The sequence below is a fragment of the Zingiber officinale genome, chromosome 10B (genome assembly GCF_018446385.1).
Source record: "Zingiber officinale cultivar Zhangliang chromosome 10B, Zo_v1.1, whole genome shotgun sequence".
Taxonomy (NCBI): Eukaryota; Viridiplantae; Streptophyta; class Magnoliopsida; order Zingiberales; family Zingiberaceae; genus Zingiber; species Zingiber officinale.
The window spans coordinates 80956125-80974918 of NC_056005.1; positions in this window are offsets into that span (position 1 = coordinate 80956125).

Here is an 18794-nt window from a genome sequence, read left to right on the forward strand (position 1 = left end):
TCCCTGTGTCCTAAAACTAAATATTTTTCTTTAATATCAAAGCTTCTTCAAAATGCGTATTCAAAACTTAATTACAGTTTTTCAAAACTTATCCATGTATTCAAATATTTTCAAATCTAGTCAACTTTTTATAACGTTTTAAAAAGTTTTCAAGTGACCTCATATTTTATAACTTCTAAGCAAATCCTTTTATTGAAAATTCAAATACTCATATTTTCAAACTTAGTTAATTTTAAGACTATTTTAACTAGACTTAGTTAGATTGCACTCTAAACTTAGCTATTTGGCAAAATATTTTCTCAATACAAATCATTTCGAAGCTGAGTATATAGCTAAGTATTTTCAAATTTGGCAATCTAAGAAGAAAATTTATTGTTATCCCTCTTTGAAAATTTTCCTTCAGAAAAATACAAATCTACGTTCAAACTGGTTTGTTTTTGATATATGGCAAAGGGGGAGAGTAGGTAAATTAAAGTTAAAGGAAAATTCAAAGTATTTAATAAAAGGAGGGCTGTTATTAAGGGGGAGTCTAATTTTACAAAGTAAAAGTTTCCAGCTTAACTGTTATTGCATTTGAAGTTTATTTAAGCTTGGTTAACTTTATGCAGTTATTACATATGTTGTTTTTCTTAACTTTGAATTACGTGTTGCCATAATCAAAAAGGGGGAGATTGTTGGTGCGGGAAGCATCCGACGATCGAACCTAAGTTTTGATAATGGCAAAGGATTCAAAGTTAAGGTGCTTTGTTATCTGACAACTTTTGCTTCAGAGAAAGTCCTAGCTGCGGTTAGGCAAAGTAAAACCCTAGGGGTGGTAACCCTAGGTCATAGGGGTGGTAACCTATGCGGAAAGTCTTGGCGGTCGGTGGCTTCAGGCAAAAGTCCTAGGGGTGGTAACCCTAGGTGGAAAGTCTGGTGTCGCGAACCGGTGAAAGTCTGGAGCGGATGTTCAGAGAAGTCCGGAAGCATCGAGTCTTGAGCAAAGTCGGTCGATCCGGAGGATCGTCGGCAATGTAAATCTCCGAGTGGAGTAGGTGAGGACGCGTTCCCGTAGAGGGAACAGAGTGGCGTCGGGTCGACCTAGGGTTTCGGGAGGAAACCCGAAGTCACGGACGGTCAAGAGACTGTTAAATATTTCAATAGTTATATCATTGTTTTTGTGCTAACTTTGTGCTGCAGGGTATTTTTGGGATTAACATATCTTGCAGGGACCAAAGTACAAAAAAGACCTCGGATGAACAGTGCCGAGGCGCCTCCATGGAGCTTGGAGGCGCCTCGGGTGCGAGCCAGGAAAAGGCCAGCGCAGCAGACTGGAGGCGCCTTGAATGGAGTTCAAGGCGCCTTGGACCGGAGGTTGAAGGCGCCTTAAACCAGATAGAGTTCGACCAGGTCAGTGCTGATCCACGCGGGTGACTCGGCTCGTTCAAGGCGCCTTGGTGAACAGTATAAGGCGCCTTGAACCCCCTTTATAAGGGGTCTCGACCAGCAGCTTCAATTAACTTCTCCCAAGTGATTCAAGTGCTACGTGCTGCTCCAAACGACGTTCCGAAGTGCTGCTACTTGTGCCCGACGACCAGGAGCTCCGAATCTTCATTTCTTTGTCGTTGGTATAATTATTTACTGTCGTTTATTGTACTTCAACTTGTAATCTTTTATCGAGCTTATAGTTTTTGCCCACCGGAAGCGATCAAGGATCGCGGGCCTTCGAGTAGGAGTCGCCTTAGGCTCCGAACGAAGTAAACGACCGTGTCTCTGTGTTTGTGTTTATTTACATTTTCCGCTGCGTACTTTACTCCGATAGTTTTACGAATCGAACGAAATAGCCGCGAGCGCTATTCACCCCCCTCTAGCGCGTCTCGATCCAACAGGTTACACTTGGGAAGTGGCCGGCCACTTTTGAATGTGAAGAGAATTCATTTTTCTCATTCAAGTGCATTCACATCTTCTTCCTCTTTGAGCTCTCTCTTCTCCCTCTCCTCCTCTCTTGGCCGAACAAGACAAGGTGCTAGCACACCTTTGTTTGATCTTCTCCATCAAGGATTGTTCGTGTGGATACTTCTAGAGGATCATACGCTTGACGGTCTAGAGATCCGACACCTTGGACGAGCGGGATTCGCGAAGGGCGCGCTTCAAAGGTATAACCTTTTCTTCATGTAGATATAGAAGTAGATCTAAGTAGAAACTCATACATGTAAATTTTTGAAATCTATCCTTCGCACGAGATCCAGTGGCATGGGTTCCGCGACGCGAAAACGCGATTTTCGCGGTCCGAAAAACCCAACAGTGGTATCAGAACCACGTGCGAAGGCGTGTATGAGTTTGTTTTTGATTTTTTATGAAAAAAATAGCTTCTGTGATTTTCTGTAAATTTAGGTTTTTTATAGTTTTTATGGGTAATTTTCTCGTAGAAGCGAAGCACAAGTGTTTCGGCACTTGTAGGCTTCCGCTACCGGGAAGATTTTTCCAAAAACAGCTTGGCTTCGCCCCAAATCTTTTTGGGACAGCGGGCTAAGGCGCTATTAGATCGCAAAGGAACCCTCGCGATGGTTAGATCGCGGGTAGGGGCGCTGCCCCTTGCCCCACAAGGGGATTCGTTCCGCGATTGCGCTCGAAAACCGCTAAACGGAACCGCCGGGAAATTGTACCCGTAAAAATTGTAAAATTATAAAAAAAATTACAAAAAATTATAGAAATATATAATTTTGAATTATATATTAATTTTGTGATAGTCATGGCCCAAAGGACCCAAATTGGATTTGGAAATGTGTTGTAATTCATAATACAGCCTGCGTGCCGTTATGTGATGTGCGTGCTGTATTTATTTTATTTTATTTTATTTTATTTTATTTTCACGACCTGCGCATCGTGCCTTTCTCTTATATTCTAGTTGTAAATTAGATTTAGACTCGAATGTAACTCGAGTTTCAAAATTGTAATGTAAATTTTGAAGCGATGGAAGGTCCACACGAGACGAAGTTACGAGGAGGGCGCGAGCAACACAAGGTGGTCAAAGGCTGAAGCTTGAGAAGCTGTTGACCTTAGGTTGACCATCCAATCTTCTCATTGGCTTGAGAAGATCGTAGTAGGGCCATGACACAATCACAAAATAATTTAATTAATTGCTTATATGTATGTGATGCATGTTTAATTAAGTAGTTAATTAGTGCCTAGCGATTAGATTAGATCTAAATCGTGCACATGATGCACCCCACGATTAGATTAAATCTAAATCAAGTATTTGATACGCATCATCATTTAGATTAGATTTAAATCACGTCAACTCTAATGCCTACCGTGCCGCGATACCTACTACTACCTCGATCACATGTGTTGTTGAATCTGCTAAAGCAGAGCAACACATATTATCTTGGTAGGGTACGGAGGGACAATCTTGGTCCCGCCTATCAACGCATGGGTGAGTACAACTCAATTAGATTGAGTAACTAGTTAACTCAATTGGATTGAGTTTAAACTATAGGCATTATCCAATGGTTGGTAGATAGGTCAAAATCACGTTTATATTAACTCTCGGGCGTATTAGCCAAAGCTAACTCGAGTTTTAATATAAATACGGATCTTGATCCTATAAACAAGAGTTGCATAGAGATGTAATTGGTAATCATCACCTACCGATCATACTAAGTCTTGGGCGTATTAGCCAAAGCTAACTCAAGGGTTAGTATGATGTGGATCTTGTCCCACATGAATTATAGAATTCAGTGGGAGCATCATTTAGTTAAAGGCTTAATTAAATGATTAAGAATATGATATTTATTTCTGCTTTTATTTCTGTTGTAGATTACCATGACGTCGAATACGAACACCTTCTCCCTGCGATCTGTCCTCGAGAAGGACAAGCTCAACGGAGCAAACTTCCTGGACTGGTACAGGAACCTGAGAATAGTTCTCACCCAAGAACGTAAACTGTACGTTCTAGAGCAGCCCATTCCGGAGGCTCCTCCTGCCAATGCCCCGTGAGCTGACAAAGATGCTTTCAAGAAGCATCAAGATGACGCATTAGATGTGTCTTGTCTAATGCTCGCGACCATGAACTCTGAGCTTCAGAAGCAACATGAGTTAATGGGCGCTTACGATATGGTTGAACATCTTCGTCAACTGTATCAAGGTCAAGCGAGGCATGAGAGATTTGAAATCTCAATGGCACTGTTTCAGTGCAAGATGTCAGACGGGGCTCCTGTAGGCCTATATGTACTCAAAATGATTGGGTACATAGAGAACCTACAAAGGTTGGGGTTCCCACTTGGCCAAGAGCTGGCCACTAACCTGATCTTGCAATCCTTGCCGATAGCTACAGTTAATTCGTTCTAAACTACAATATGAACGAGATTGACAAGCCACTGCCCGAGCTGCTTAATATGTTGTGAACTGTTGAGCTGAACCTTAAGAAGGCTAAGCCCAACACTGTTCTGATGGTTCAGAAACATAAGGGCAAGGGCAAGCCCAAAGGCAAGGGAAAGTCCCAAGCCAAGGGCAAAGGCAAGGCACTGAAGCCTAAAGGAGGGGTCGCCAAGGATGCTACCTGCTTCCACTGCGGTCAGGAACAACAAGGTATACTTGGAGGATCTTAAGAAGAAGCGAAGTGAGACTTCCACTTCAGGTATATATGTTATAGAAGTCAATCTATCTATTTCTACATCATGGGTATTAGATACTGGATGTGCTTCTCACATTTGTACTGATGTGCAGGCGTTGAGAAATAGCAGGGCATTGACAAAGGGTGAGGTGGACCTACGAGTAGGCAATGGAGCACGGGTTGCTACTGTTGCTGTAGGGACTTACTTTCTATCTCTGCCCTCTGGGCTTGTACTAGAGTTAGTTGATTATTGTTATGTGTCTGCATTAACTAAGAACATTATATCAGTTTCTTGTTTGGACAAGAAAGGTTTCTCGTTTACAATAAAGAACAAATGTTGTTCCATCTATTTAAACGATATGTTCTATTGTAATGCGCCTCTGATAAACGGACTCTATATTCTAGACCTTGAGAGCCCTATCTATAACATAAATACCAAGAGGTTCAAGTCAAATGACATGAACCAAACCTACCTCTGGCACTGTCGCTTAGGTCATATAAATGACAAGCGCTTATTCCAGCTCCATAAGGATGGTTTGCTGGACTCATTTGATTTTGAATCATATGAGATATGCGAGTCATGCCTACGAGGCAAGATGACCAAGACTCCCTTTAGTGGGCACAGCGAGAGAGCGACTGATTTGTTAGGATTCATACATAGTGATGTATGTGGCCCTTTCAATGTCACTGCTAGAGGCGGTTATAGGTACTTTAGTAGATATAGTTATGTGTACTTGATGACACATAAGTCAGAATCCTTTGAAAAGTTCAAAGAATTCAAGAATGAAGTACAGAACCAGCTTGACAAGAGTATTAAGATACTTTGATCCGATCGAGGTGGAGAATACCTTAGCCATGAGTTCCGTGACTATCTAGCTGAGTGTGAGATTCTATCCCAACTCACTCCTCCTGGAACACCACAGTGGAATGGTGTATCTGAAATGAGGAATCGTACCCTATTAGATATGGTACGGTCTATGATGAGTCACACAGATCTTCCGACATACCTTTGGGGCTATGCTATAGACACGACAGCTTTTATACTCAACCGAGTTCCATCCAAGGCCGTGATAAAGACATCATATAGGATATGGACTGGGAGAGATGCCCAGGTGTCTTTCATGAGGATTTGGGGTTGTGAGGCTTACGTTAGACGTCAAGTCTCAGACAAATTAGGACTCAAATCCGACAAGTGCTACTTTATTGGATATCCCAAGGAAACTAAGGGATATTACTTCTACATTCCCAGTCAACACAAGATAGTTGTGGCAAAGACTGGGGTCTTTCTAGAAAGGGACTTTGTTTCTAGAAAAACTAGTGGGAGCACGTTCGATCTTGAAGAAGTTCAAGATGCGAACAATAGCACTGAAGCCTCGATGGAAGTTGAACTGGAACCACAAAGTGTTGTGGATGATGTTGTTCCACAAGGAGTTGAGGAACAACAACCAGTTCAAGTAGACATACCTCTTAGTAGGTCTAATAGGGTACGTCATCAGCCTGAGAGATATTCATTTCTCTTGTCTAACCATGATGATGTTATGCTCATAGAGGATGAGCCTACCACCTATCAGGAAGCTGTGATGAGACCAGATTCCGAGAAATGGCTAGAGGCCATGAGATCCGAAATGGAATCCATGTACACCAACCAAGTATGGACTTTGGTTGATCCACCTGAAGGGGTAAAACCCATTGGGTGTAAGTGGGTCTTTAAGAGAAAGACTGACATGGATGGACTTATCTATAAGGGTCGCTTGGTAGCTAAAGGTTTCAAGCAGATTCATGGTATTGACTATGATGAAACCTTTTCTCCAGTAGCGATGTTTAAGTTTATTCAGATCATGCTTGCTATTGCAGCCTACCATGACTATGAGATATGGCAGATGGATGTCAAAATCGCGTTTCTGAATGGAAACGTACTCGAGGATGTGTACATGACACAACCTGAGGGTTTTGTAGATCCACAGCATACTAGAAGAGTATGCAAGCTGCATAGGTCCATTTATGGACTAAAGCAAGCTTCTCGGAGCTGGAATCTTCGATTCGATGATGCAATCAAACAGTTTGATTTCATCAAGAACGAAGATGAGCCTTGTGTCTACAAGAAGGTTGTAGGGGGCATAGTTGTCTTCCTCATATTGTATGTGGATGACATACTACTCATTGGGAAGGATATCCCTTTGCTTCAGTCTGTCAAGACCTGGCTAGGGAGTTGCTTCTCAATGAAGGACTTAGGTGAGGCGTCCCGCATTCTAGGGATACAGATCTATAGAGATAGATCTAAGAGATTGCTTGACCTAAGTCAGAGTACATACATTGACAAGGTACTCCTACGGTTTGCCATGCAGAACTCCAAGAAGGGATTTCTGCCGATGTCACATGGCGTGAGTCTTTCGAAGACTCAAGGTCCCTCTTCTAGAGAGGAGAGAGACCGCATGGATCAGATCCCTTATGCCTCAGCCATAGGATCGATCATGTACGCCATGCTATGTACTCGACCTGATGTCTCGTATGCTTTGAGCATGACGAGCAGATACTGATGGATCGAAAGCACTAGAGGGGGGGGGGTGAATAGCGCTCGTGGCTATTTTTCGTGATTTAAAACACACAGTAGAAATGCAGCGGAAATGAAAAGTAAAGTAAATACAAACACAGAAGACATAAGTATTTTACTTCGTTTGGAGACTATCGCGACTCCTATTCGAAGGCCCGCGGTCCTTGACCGCTTTCGTTGGGCAACAACTATAAATCCAGAATTATTACAAACTAGAAGCAATTACAGATAAGTGCGAATAAGAAAGTTATACCAACGAACAAGAAAGTAGACGAGCTTTGGAGTTTCAGTTCGTTGTAGCAGCAGAGCGTTGTTGAAGCATATAGAGCACACAAGAGCACAGCACTTCTGTTCGGAATTCGATGTTTTGAGCTGCACCTCGAGGCCCCTTTTTATAGCTCTGTAAAGTCTAATCCAGATCCCCAAGTCTTGGGATCAGATTTGACCCGAAGCGGATCGGTCGACCGATCCCAACGTTCGGTCGACCGATCAGATGATCTCCACCGCATCTAATCCGTCCATCCGTCGCTCCGCTTCGATCTGGTCAAACTTTATCCCTGGGATCGATCGACCAATCCCAAGGTTCGGTCGACCGATCAGTCTCCTCTGACTCGCACACCTCGGCTTGATCCAGTCGACACCTATCCCAGGTTCGGTCGACCGATCCCGAGGTCTGGTCGACCGATCCCTGGTCGAACCTGGTCCAACTTCTGGCGACCTGGTCTGGTAGCTTGGAGGTTCGGTCGACCGATCCCAAGGTTCGGTCGACCGATCCGGGTCAGTACTAACCCTGCACAAAAGTGTTAGTTTCCTGCAAAACAGAGTTAGAACACAAAAGATAATATATAAACAAATGAGTTGACAGCCTTCAGACTTTTCGACCGGAAACCCTAGGTCGACCCGACACCTACTGTTCCCTCTACGGGGAACGCGTCCTCACCTACTCCACTCAGGAGATTTACCTAATGCCAGTCCGGTCCTCCAGACCGACTGGACTTTCCGCCTAGGGTTACCACCCCCCTAGGACCTAGGGTTACCGCCCCCTAGGGGTTTTCTCCACCTAGGGTTACCACCCCCTAGGACCTAAGGTTACCGCCCCTTAGGGTTTTCCTCCACCTAGGATTACCACCCCCTAGGACCTAAGGTTACCACCCCTTAGGATTTTCCACCTGCCTAACCGCAGTTAGGACTTTCCTGCACACTTGTTTAAGCTCATTAGATAACAAAACAACTTAACTTGAACCTTTTGACATAATCAAAACATCGGTTCGATCGTCGGATGCTTCCTGCACCAATAATCCCCCCCTTTTTGATTATGGCAACACAGTTCAAAGTTAAGTAAAAGTATGACAAAAATTAAAATATGAAATTATTAAGAAATTTAAACATGAATGTATAAGAATTTGTAAAACTTATGCTCCTCTTTATGTTTAAATTCTTAATTCTTAATGTTTAAAGAAATTGTTAAGAAATTTAAACATGAATGTATAAAAATTTGTAAAACTTATGCTCCTCTTTATGTTTAAATTCTTAATTCTTAATTTCTTTAACTATTCTTTAACTTTGACTTTCTCTCTCCCCCTTTGACATAAATCAAAAAGAATATCAGGAAGAGAAAAGAATAATTAGTTTAAGCTCCCCCTGAAAAGTAGCCATTTATTTAATGTCTTAGTGTTTCAAAAAGAATTATTTTACTTAAGTTAGGAAATGCCTTGGAAACTACTTAGTGTTTTCAACAAAAACTTAGCAAAAATTTAGCATTTGAAAATCATTACTTTGGAAAACACTTAGCTCAATTTGAAATTTTGACAAACACTTAAAAGGTAAAAACTTTGTTTGAGTATTTAACTTTAAAGGATTTTCATAAAAGCTTAACTTAAGTACTTAGCTTAGAGAAACTGTTTCTTGAAAAAAAAACTTAGTAAAGGATTTGGATAATTTTAGTGCTTAGTTTTGAAAATTGATTATCTAAAAATCCAAGCTTTTAAAAATAATGTTAATTCTATTTTAAAGCTGAGTCAAACATAATTTTTTTATTTTAAGTCAAGTCAAAAATAATTTTTAAAACCAAGTCAAAGATAATTTTTATTTTAAAGGAAAACTAGCTTGAAAAGAAGAATTCACTCCCCCTTGATTAATGTCTTAATAAATTCTTAGGTTCTTATAGTACAAGCATGTGGCAACTTATTCACCTTGTCTTGATCAGGTATCAGAGCCCTAAGGTGTAAGTATGCTTAAGCTTAACATTTCTTTCACCAACTGTCTAACCGTTAGCTACTTGCTGATTGCCTAGAGGGCAACAGCTTTCACTTGGTTAGTCAAGTAAAGTCATTTAGTCCAGTTAGATTTGACTAAGGCTGGAAGACTTGACTTAATTACTGTTAATAAAGTATTTAACGCCCAGACTCATATTGATGCACAGTAATAAGCATTCTTGAGTCCTGGCTGTACCCTATGCATCTCACACCATTCTATGTTTTACAAACACAAGCAAGGTATACCTAGGTGTTTGTGAGATGCTCTGGCTTAAATCTAGGGGAACAAGATTTCTAGGGTAGATCCTAGGCTAAGTCATATTTTTGAAAATTCTAAGAAAATGAGATTTAAAATCATTATTTTTCCTAGATTTTGAAAAGAATAAAAGAACGAGTTTTGAGGTAAGACAGTGAGTTTTGAAAAATTAATATCTATTCTACCCAGCACATTCCTATTTGCCTTCTAAGTGTGCTGAACTCAAGTTCAGGTAAGGGCTTTGTGAAGATATCAGCTAGGTTTGATTTTGACTCAACATAGTTGAGTTCAATATCACCCTTAGCTACGTGATCCCTTACAAAGTGGTGTTTCACTTCTATATGTTTAGTCCTTGAGTGATGAATTGGGTTTTTTGTTAGATTTATTGAGCTTATATTATCAATTGAGATTTTAGTTTTATGATACTCTAGTTGATAGTCTTTAAGGGTATGCATCATCCATAGCAACTGAGATGTGCATTCACCTAAGGCTATATATTCAGCTTCAGTGGTAGATAAAGCAACACAGTGTTGCTTTCTACTTAACCAACTTACTAGGCATTGTCCTAGAAATTGACAGCTACCACTTGTGCTTTTTCTATCTAGCTTGCATCCGGCATAGTCTGAGTCAGAGTATCCGTTTAGGTCAAGGGTGCCAGATCTAGGGTACCATAGTCCTACATTTAGGGTTCCCTTAACATACCTAAGGATTCTTTTAACAAGGGTTAAGTGAGACTCTTTTGCACAAGATTGGTATCGTGCACACATACCTACTGCAAAAATAATGTCTGGTCGACTTGTAGTTAGGTACAGTAGACTTCCTATCGCACTCCGATAGTATTTCAAGTCTACTGATTTACCTTCTAAGTCTGAGTCAATTTTAGCATTTGTAGCCATTGGTGTATTGATTATTTTTTAGTTTTCCATGCCAAATTTTCTAATTAATTCCTTAGCATATTTAGTTTGATAAATGTAAATTCCATCTTTAGTTTGCTTAGTCTGTAAATCTAAGAAGAAATTAAGTTCTCCTACCAGACTCATTTCGAATTCATTTTCCATAAGTTTGGTGAATTCTTTTAGAAATCTAGAGTTTGTGGAACCGAAAATAATATCATCAACGTAAATTTGGGCTATAAAAATGTCATTTTCTAGGGTTTTTACGAAAAGGGTTGGGTCTATTTGACCTTGTTTAAATCCTTTTGATATTAAGTAATTGGATAGACGTTCATACCAAGCCCTAGGTGCTTGTTTTAGTCCATATAGGGTCTTTTTTAATTTAAAGACATAATTTGGTTGTTCTAAGTCTTCAAATCCTGGGGGTTGCCCTACATACACTTCTTCTTTAATAAATCCATTTAAAAATGCGGATTTTACGTCCATTTGAAATAGCTTGAATCCTTTGTGTGCTGCATAGGCTAGCAACATCCTAATGGATTCAAGTCTTGCTACTAGAGCATAGGTCTCGTCATAATCTAACCCTTCTACTTGACTGAATCCTTTAGCTACTAACCTAGCTTTGTTTCTAACTATTTCACCTTGATCATTTAATTTGTTTCTAAAAACTCATTTAGTGTCAATTATGGATTTGTTAACGGGTTTCGACACTAATTCCCAAACCTGATTTCTTTCAAATTGGGCCAATTCTTCTTGCATTGCTAGAGTCTAATCTGGGTCTGGTAGGGCTTCTTCTATGGTTTTGGGTTCGATTTTTGAAATCAAGGCTATTTGGCTCTGGTTTCTATAAGATGATCTAGTTCTAACTCCTACAGTTGGGTCACCCAAAATTTGGTCAGATAGGTGATTTGTGCTTGTTCTAGTTGGTCGTATATCATTTGAGTTAGTGATTTGTTCTCTAGATTCAATAGGTTCAGGTTGAATTTCGTCATCTTCTCTGTTTATTGGGTTAATATTTTCTGTATTTTCAGTTTCATTTATTGTGTTGGGTAACTTATTTTCTTCATCAAATATTATATTTATTGTTTCTTCTACCTTTAGGGTATTTTTGTTATACACTCTATATGCTCTACTAGTTGTTGAATATCCTAAAAATATTCCCGGGGTTGTTTTTTATGTAAATTTCCCTAAGTAGTCTTTAGTGTTCAAAATGAAGACTTTACACCCAAATACTTTTAAATAGTTTAAGTTGAGAATTTTATTATAATAAATTTCATAGGGTGTTTTATTTTGAATTTTGTTGATTAAAATCCTATTTTGAATGTAACATGCCGTACTAACTGCTTCAGCCCAAAATTGATTAGATAGTTTATATTCGTTTAACATGGTTCTAGCAGCTTCTTGTAGGGTTCTGTTTTTACGTTCTACTAAACCATTTTGTTGAGGGGTTCTAGGGCAGGAGTATTCATGTTTGTATCCATTTATTTCACAAAATTCAGTAAAGTTGTGATTCTCAAATTCTCCTCCATGGTCACTTCTTATTCTTTTAATTTTAGTGTCTTTTTCATTTTCTGTTAATTTACAAAAATTACTAAATATTTCAAAGGTTTCATCTTTTGTTTTTAGAAATTTTACCCAGGTAAACTTGGAGAAATCATCTATTATAACTAAGCAATACTGGTTCTTGCTTAGTGACTTGGCTCCGTGTGAATCGAATAGGTCTAGGTGAAGGAGCTCAAGTAAGCAAGTGGTTCTACCTAGATTGGTTGACTTGTGGGTTGACTTGGTTTGTTTTCCTTGTTGACACGCATTACAGATTGAATTTTCAATAACTTTTAATTTGGGCAATCCTCTGACTAGTCCATTTGACTCATCTTTGAAATGAGTCTTGTGTGAGTGTGACCCAGTCTTCTGTGCCACAACTCAGTTTCCTCTTGTTGTGTTAGAAAACACTTTATTGAGGGTGTTGGTAGATAAATGGTGTAGACATTATCTTTCCTAGTGCCCTTAAGTATGATTTTTGGATTATCAACATGTTTGACTATACATTCGGACTTGGTAAAACTAACTGAGTAACCAGTATCACATAGTTGGCTTATACTTAATAAATAAAATTAAAATTTTCAACTAATAACACTTTTCGAATAATAAAATCGGAGTTAAGTTCGATATTACCTTTTCCGATTACTTTCAGTTTTCCATCGTTGCCGAATGCAACTGATCCTAGGTTCTTTAGTTTTAGCTTAGTGAATTTCAACCTATCTCCAGTCATATGTCTGGAGCATCCACTGTCCAATATCCATTGATCCAATTCCTACACATAAAGTAGTTGATGGATTAAAAGACAGTTTGATTGAAGTAAGTTCTTAAAAAAATTTAAGTTAATTTTAATTTGAGAAATATTTAAGTTGATTTTAATTTGAAAAATAATTAATTTTAATATGAAAAATAGTTAATTTTTAATTTGAAAAAAAATGATTAAGTTAATTTTTAATTTGAATGAATGATTAAGTTAATTTTAATTTGAAAAATGATTAAGTTAATTTTAATTTGAATGAATTTAATTTTAATTTAATGAATTTAATTTTGAATTAATGAATTTAATTTTGAGTTAATGAAGTTAATTTTGAGTTAATGAATTTAATTTTGAATTAATGAATTTAATTTTGAGTTAATGAATTTAATTTTGAGTTAATGAATTTAATTTTGAATTAATGAATTCCTTAGTCATCTCACCCGATCTAAATTTTCAATCAGGGACTCCTATAATTTTTGTGAGATGAATTAAGGTTCAATTTTAGAATTATGTTTAATTTTGTGTTAGATTCAGGTTTAGCTTTGGGTTCAACAAGTAAGCATTCTTTGGATAAATTTCTGGGCTATGGTGAGTCACAAGGAACTCATTAAAGTAACTATGCCTTCGAGGTTTTCCAAATAGTCATACCCATTGAACTTAATACTAAACCTTGGTCTAACTAGTTAGGATCCATTTAAGGGTAGCTTCGGTCAGTTCCACTTGGCCAAATGCACCAGGTCGAAGTCATATCTTCCTAGACATGCGATGACCAAGCTTCCTTAACGTACTATCATCCAAAAACTTCACCAGTACCGTGACTCAAGTTAAACCTAGTCCATTTTATCTAACCTTACTTACCCTGCCGGGTAGACTATCCTTGTTTACCCATTTCGGGTAGATTAAGTTTGGTTACCCAGTCGGGTAGTTTAGATGCGAGTGACAGCTATTCTGGATCCTCTTTCTATTTTCAATTAAATTTAGAATGTTTAGTTTAGTTTCGAATTTTGATTTAATTTTTTATTTCGAATTTTTAATTTAATTTTTGATTTTAATTTTAAAATTTTGATTTTAATTAATTTAATCTTTCGATTTTTAATTTTTAATTTTAATCGTTTTAACTCCCCCTGGATCATAGCCTCGATATGGTCTATCGAGGTAATGTATTTGATCCTTGGGAATCCAATATTGTCCCAGTCCAACTTGATTGATCAGGTTGGACTTGGCAACCCATGCTTGGACCATTTTTCTATTTGTTCTTTGTATGAGAGATAAGTATGACTTATATTTCTTTTTCGATTTGTATCCTAGTCCAGTTCTATTGTAGATTGCCCTTTGTGTTCCAAGAATCAAGTCAAGATTCTTGGATCCCAAGGAAAATCATTCTAGGGTTGTCTTCGAATCCTTGACTTGATTTTTCAGGTTGGAATTCTCTTCCTCAAGTCTTTGAACTTGAGTTGAGGTTCCAGTCTGAGCTGGATCAGTCAAGGATTCGTTATTAGTCATTTCTTTAAGGAGTGTTACCTCCTTTAGAAGTGACTTGATTCGAATTTTTCACTTAGCTACTTTATGCATTAAATAATTAATTAAGCTATATAAACGGTTTGTACTTACAGAGGGGTTTGGCCCTTCGGAAACGGATGCGGATACGTGGCTTCTTTCGGACTCGGCTTCCGATTCGTCCTCGCTTCCGGATTTGTTGGTGTAGTCCCGGGCTGTCAATGCGAGAAAATTCGTCTACTCGAGTTCTTCGTCGTTGGATTCCTCGGAGGAAGACTCGTCCCACGTTGCTTTCAAGGCCTTCTTCCTCCTTGGTTTCTTTGGATCTTTTTGGTTTGGGCAATTTGCCTTGATGTATCCCTTCTGATTGCACCCGTAGCAGGTCACTTCGAATTTGGCCTTCAAGCTTGATTGGGCTTCTTTGGACAGGATGGCCTTTCTCACATCCTTTTTGTTGAAGCCCTTCTTTTTGTAGAGTTTCTTTATCAGGTTGACTATTTCGGTTGTAAGCTCATCATCGTCTTCTGAATCTGGTTCTTCTTCTTCTGACTCAGGTTCGGTTCTGCAATTTATCTTTGATTCGCGTACTCTTCCTGTTCTTGCAACCAAAGCCAACCCTTTCTCGGTCGGGCGTGCATTAGTCTGTTCATGAAGTTCGAATTCTGCAAAGAGTTCATCTAACTTAATAGTAGATAAGTCCTTAGAAACCTTGTAGGCATCTACCATGGATGCCCACAAGGTGTTCCTCGGAAAGGCATTTAGAGAATACCTTATGATGTCCCGGTTATCTACCTTTTGTCCAATTGCATGAAGACCATTGAGCAGATCTTGAATCTGGGCGTGGAGTTGGGCAGCTGTCTCACCTTCCTGCAGTTTGATATTAAATAATTTATTAAAGATTAGGTCTCTTTTATTTACTTTAGTGTTAGACGTCCCCTCGTGAAGTTCAATGAGCTTATCCCACAGCTCCTTAGCACTGCTGAAGGGGCCGACACGATTGAGTTCTTCTTTTGAAAAACCACACTGGAGGGTGCAGGTCGCCTTTGCATTAGCTTCTACCTTCTTAATCAAAGATGCATCCCAGTCCTTGTATGGTAGTGGTTTGCCAGCGCTATCAGTTGGTAGTTGGAGTCCGATTTTGACAATCATCCAGACTTCAAAATGAGTCTGGAGATATGCCTCCATCCGACCCTTCCAGTACCCGAAGTCGTCTCCGGTGAAAAGCGGGGGGCGGGTTGTACTGTAGCCTTCTTGAAGGGCCATTTTAGATCAACTAAAAAAGGAAAATAAACAACAAAAAGTTCCAGGACTTGGTCCTGGCTTAGTAGTGCGGAAGGAGAAAAAATAGATCACGAACTCGGGTGGTGTTGCACCAACTCCGAGCAGAAAACTGATTCGAGAAAAAGAATTAGAATATAGCTATGAAGCTAAATTCTAATTGACTCCGAAAAATCTGAAAATACCACGAAAAATTATTTTGAATGGTGGTTGTACCGATTCAAAATGACCCCGCTCTGATACCAATTGATGGATCGAAAGCGCTAGAGGGGGGGTGAATAGCGTTCGTGGCTATTTTTCGCGATTTAAAACACACAGTAGAAATGCAGCGGAAATGAAAAGTAAAGTAAATACAAACACAAAAGACACAAGTATTTTACTTCGTTCGGAGCCTATCGCGACTCCTACTCGAAGGCCCGCGGTCCTTGACCGCTTTCGTTAGGCAACAACTATAAATCTGGAATTATTACAAACTAGAAGCAATTACAGATAAGTGCGAATAAGAAAGTTATACCAACGAACAAGAAAGTAGACGAGCTTTGGAGTTTCAGTTCGTTGTATCAGCAGAGCGTTGTTGAAGCGTATAGAGCACACAAGAGCACATCACTTCTGTTCGGAATTCGATGTTCTGAGCTGCACCTCGAGTCCCCTTTTTATAGCTCTGCAAAGTCTGATCCAGATCCAGTCTCGGGATCAGATTTGACCCAAAGCGGATCGGTCGACCGATCAGATGATCTCCACCGCATCTGATCCGTCCATCCGTCGCTCCGCTTCGATCTGGTCAAACTTCATCCCTGGGATCAGTCGATCGATCCCAAGGTTCGGTCGACCGATCAGTCTCCTCGCACACCTCGGCTTGATCCAGTCGACACCTATCCCAGGTTTGGTCGATCGATCCCGAGGTCCAGTCGACCGATCCCTGGTCGAACCTGGTCCAACTTCTGGCGATCTGGTATGGTAGCTTGGAGGTTCGGTCGACTGATCCCAAGGTTCGGTCGACCGATCCCGGTCAGTACTAACCCTGCACAAAAGTGTTAGTTTCCTGCAAAACAGAGTTAGAACACAAAAGATAATATATAAACAAATGAGTTGACAACCTTCGGACTGTCCGGATCTGACTTCGGGTTTCCGACCGAAAACCCTAGGTCGACCCGACGCCTACTGTTTCCTCTACGGGGAACGCGTCCTCACCTACTCCACTCAAGAGATTTACCTGATGCCAGTCCGGTCCTCCAGACCGACTGGACTTCCGCTTAGGGTTACCACCCCCTAGGACCTAGGGTTACCGCCCCCTAGGGTTTTTCTCCACCTAGTGTTACCACCCCCTAGGACCTAAGGTTACCGCCCCTTAAGGTTTTCCTCCACCTAGGGTTACGACCCCCTAGGACCTAAGGTTACCGCCCCTTAGGGTTTTCCTCCACCTAGGGTTACCACCCCCTAGTACCTAAGGTTACCACCCCTTAGGATTTTCCACCTGCCTAACCGCAGTTAGTACTTTCCTGCACACTTGTTTAAGCTCATTAGATAACAAAACAACTTAACTTGAACCCTTTGACATAATCAAAATATCGGTTCGATCGTCGGATGCTTCCTGCACCAACAGATACCAGTCAGATCCAGGTGAAAGTCACTGGATAGCGGTCAAGAATATTCTTAAGTACTTAAGAAGGACTAAAGAATATTTCTTGATATATGGAGGCAATGATAAGCTAGCTGTAAAGGGTTACAGTGATGCTAGCCTCCAGACCGACCAGGATGACTATAGATCGCAGTCGGGGATCGTGTTTTGCATTAATGGTGGTGCTGTGAGCTAGAAGAGTTCGAAGCAGGACACAGTAGCTGATTCTACAACAGAGGCCGAGTATATTGCTGCATCAGAGACAGCAAAGGAGGCAGTTTGGATTCGCAAGTTCATCACTACACTTGGGGTGGTTCCTAGCATTGCTGACCCTATTGAGCTCTATTGTGACAACAAAGGAGCTATAGCACAGGCGAAGGAACCTCGCTCACACCAACGGACCACACACATACTACGGCGCTTCCATCTCATTCGAGAGATCATCGAGAGAGGAGATGTGAAGATTTGCAGAGTACCTACAGAGGCTAACATCGCAGATCCCTTGACCAAGGCTTTGGCACAGAGGAAGCATGATGGTCACACTAGGTCATTTAGGCTTAGAGCTTACACTGATTGGCACTAGTGCTAGTGGGAGATTGTTAGCTAGAGCCCTAGAGACAATCATTTGATGATTGTATTTTGGACTTGTTGTATCATATTCTATATAAATAAAGGCATTTGGTTTTTGGTTATTATACTTACTTGTTGTAACGCCCGAAAATTCTCGAAACTGCATTATAAATATTCTACGATTTTTCTGGAATTTTTAGATATTTTTCCGGAATTTTCCGAGTAGCGGAAGCAGCAAAAATAAATAGAACCGCAAAATAGCTTAGGCGGGAATCGAACCCGAGACCTATGGTTTAGGGATAATGTTAGTAACCGGTTGAACCCAGCAGGACCGTGCTGAGAGAAAGGAGAACCAAATATAATTATAATTGAGTGGGGCCAAAATACCCACTTAATATAAATAGGAAACTTAAAGAGGGTTTGGTTTATTTTTATTTTGGTTCGGCACATCCTTCTCCACCGAAACCCTCTCACGCCACCTCTCCCTTTTCTTCCTCCTTCTTTCGGCGCCACACCAAGGAAGACCTAGGGTTCTTTCTCTAGGGCCCCAAGGACACTTTCCGACGACGATTTCGACACGAGGGCACACTCCTTCGCGAGAGGAACGCATAGACGCGAGAAGTTTCTCGAAAGGGGCACCTCCACCGGAATTTCTAGCGATTAGATTTGTAAGAAATCTAGCACACAATATAAGAAACCCCTCACCTGCAGTATAATAGCTACCATGTGATTTTTCTGTGCATTAGTTTAGTTATATGCGTATGTTTTCGACACATAGGGTGTATTTAACCCTCCTCGCTGGTTTAGGGATTTAGTGAGTACCTTTAGATGGGTCGGACACATCTTTTCTCCTTCAGTTGGAGGTTTAGATGTTGTTGGGTGCCTAAAGGTAGTCTCCCTAATAGAGAGGGGAGTTAAAGCGCACTAGGTGTTCGATTAAATAACCAGCTTAGAAAAGAATGCAACTTAGGCATTTTTATTAGCAC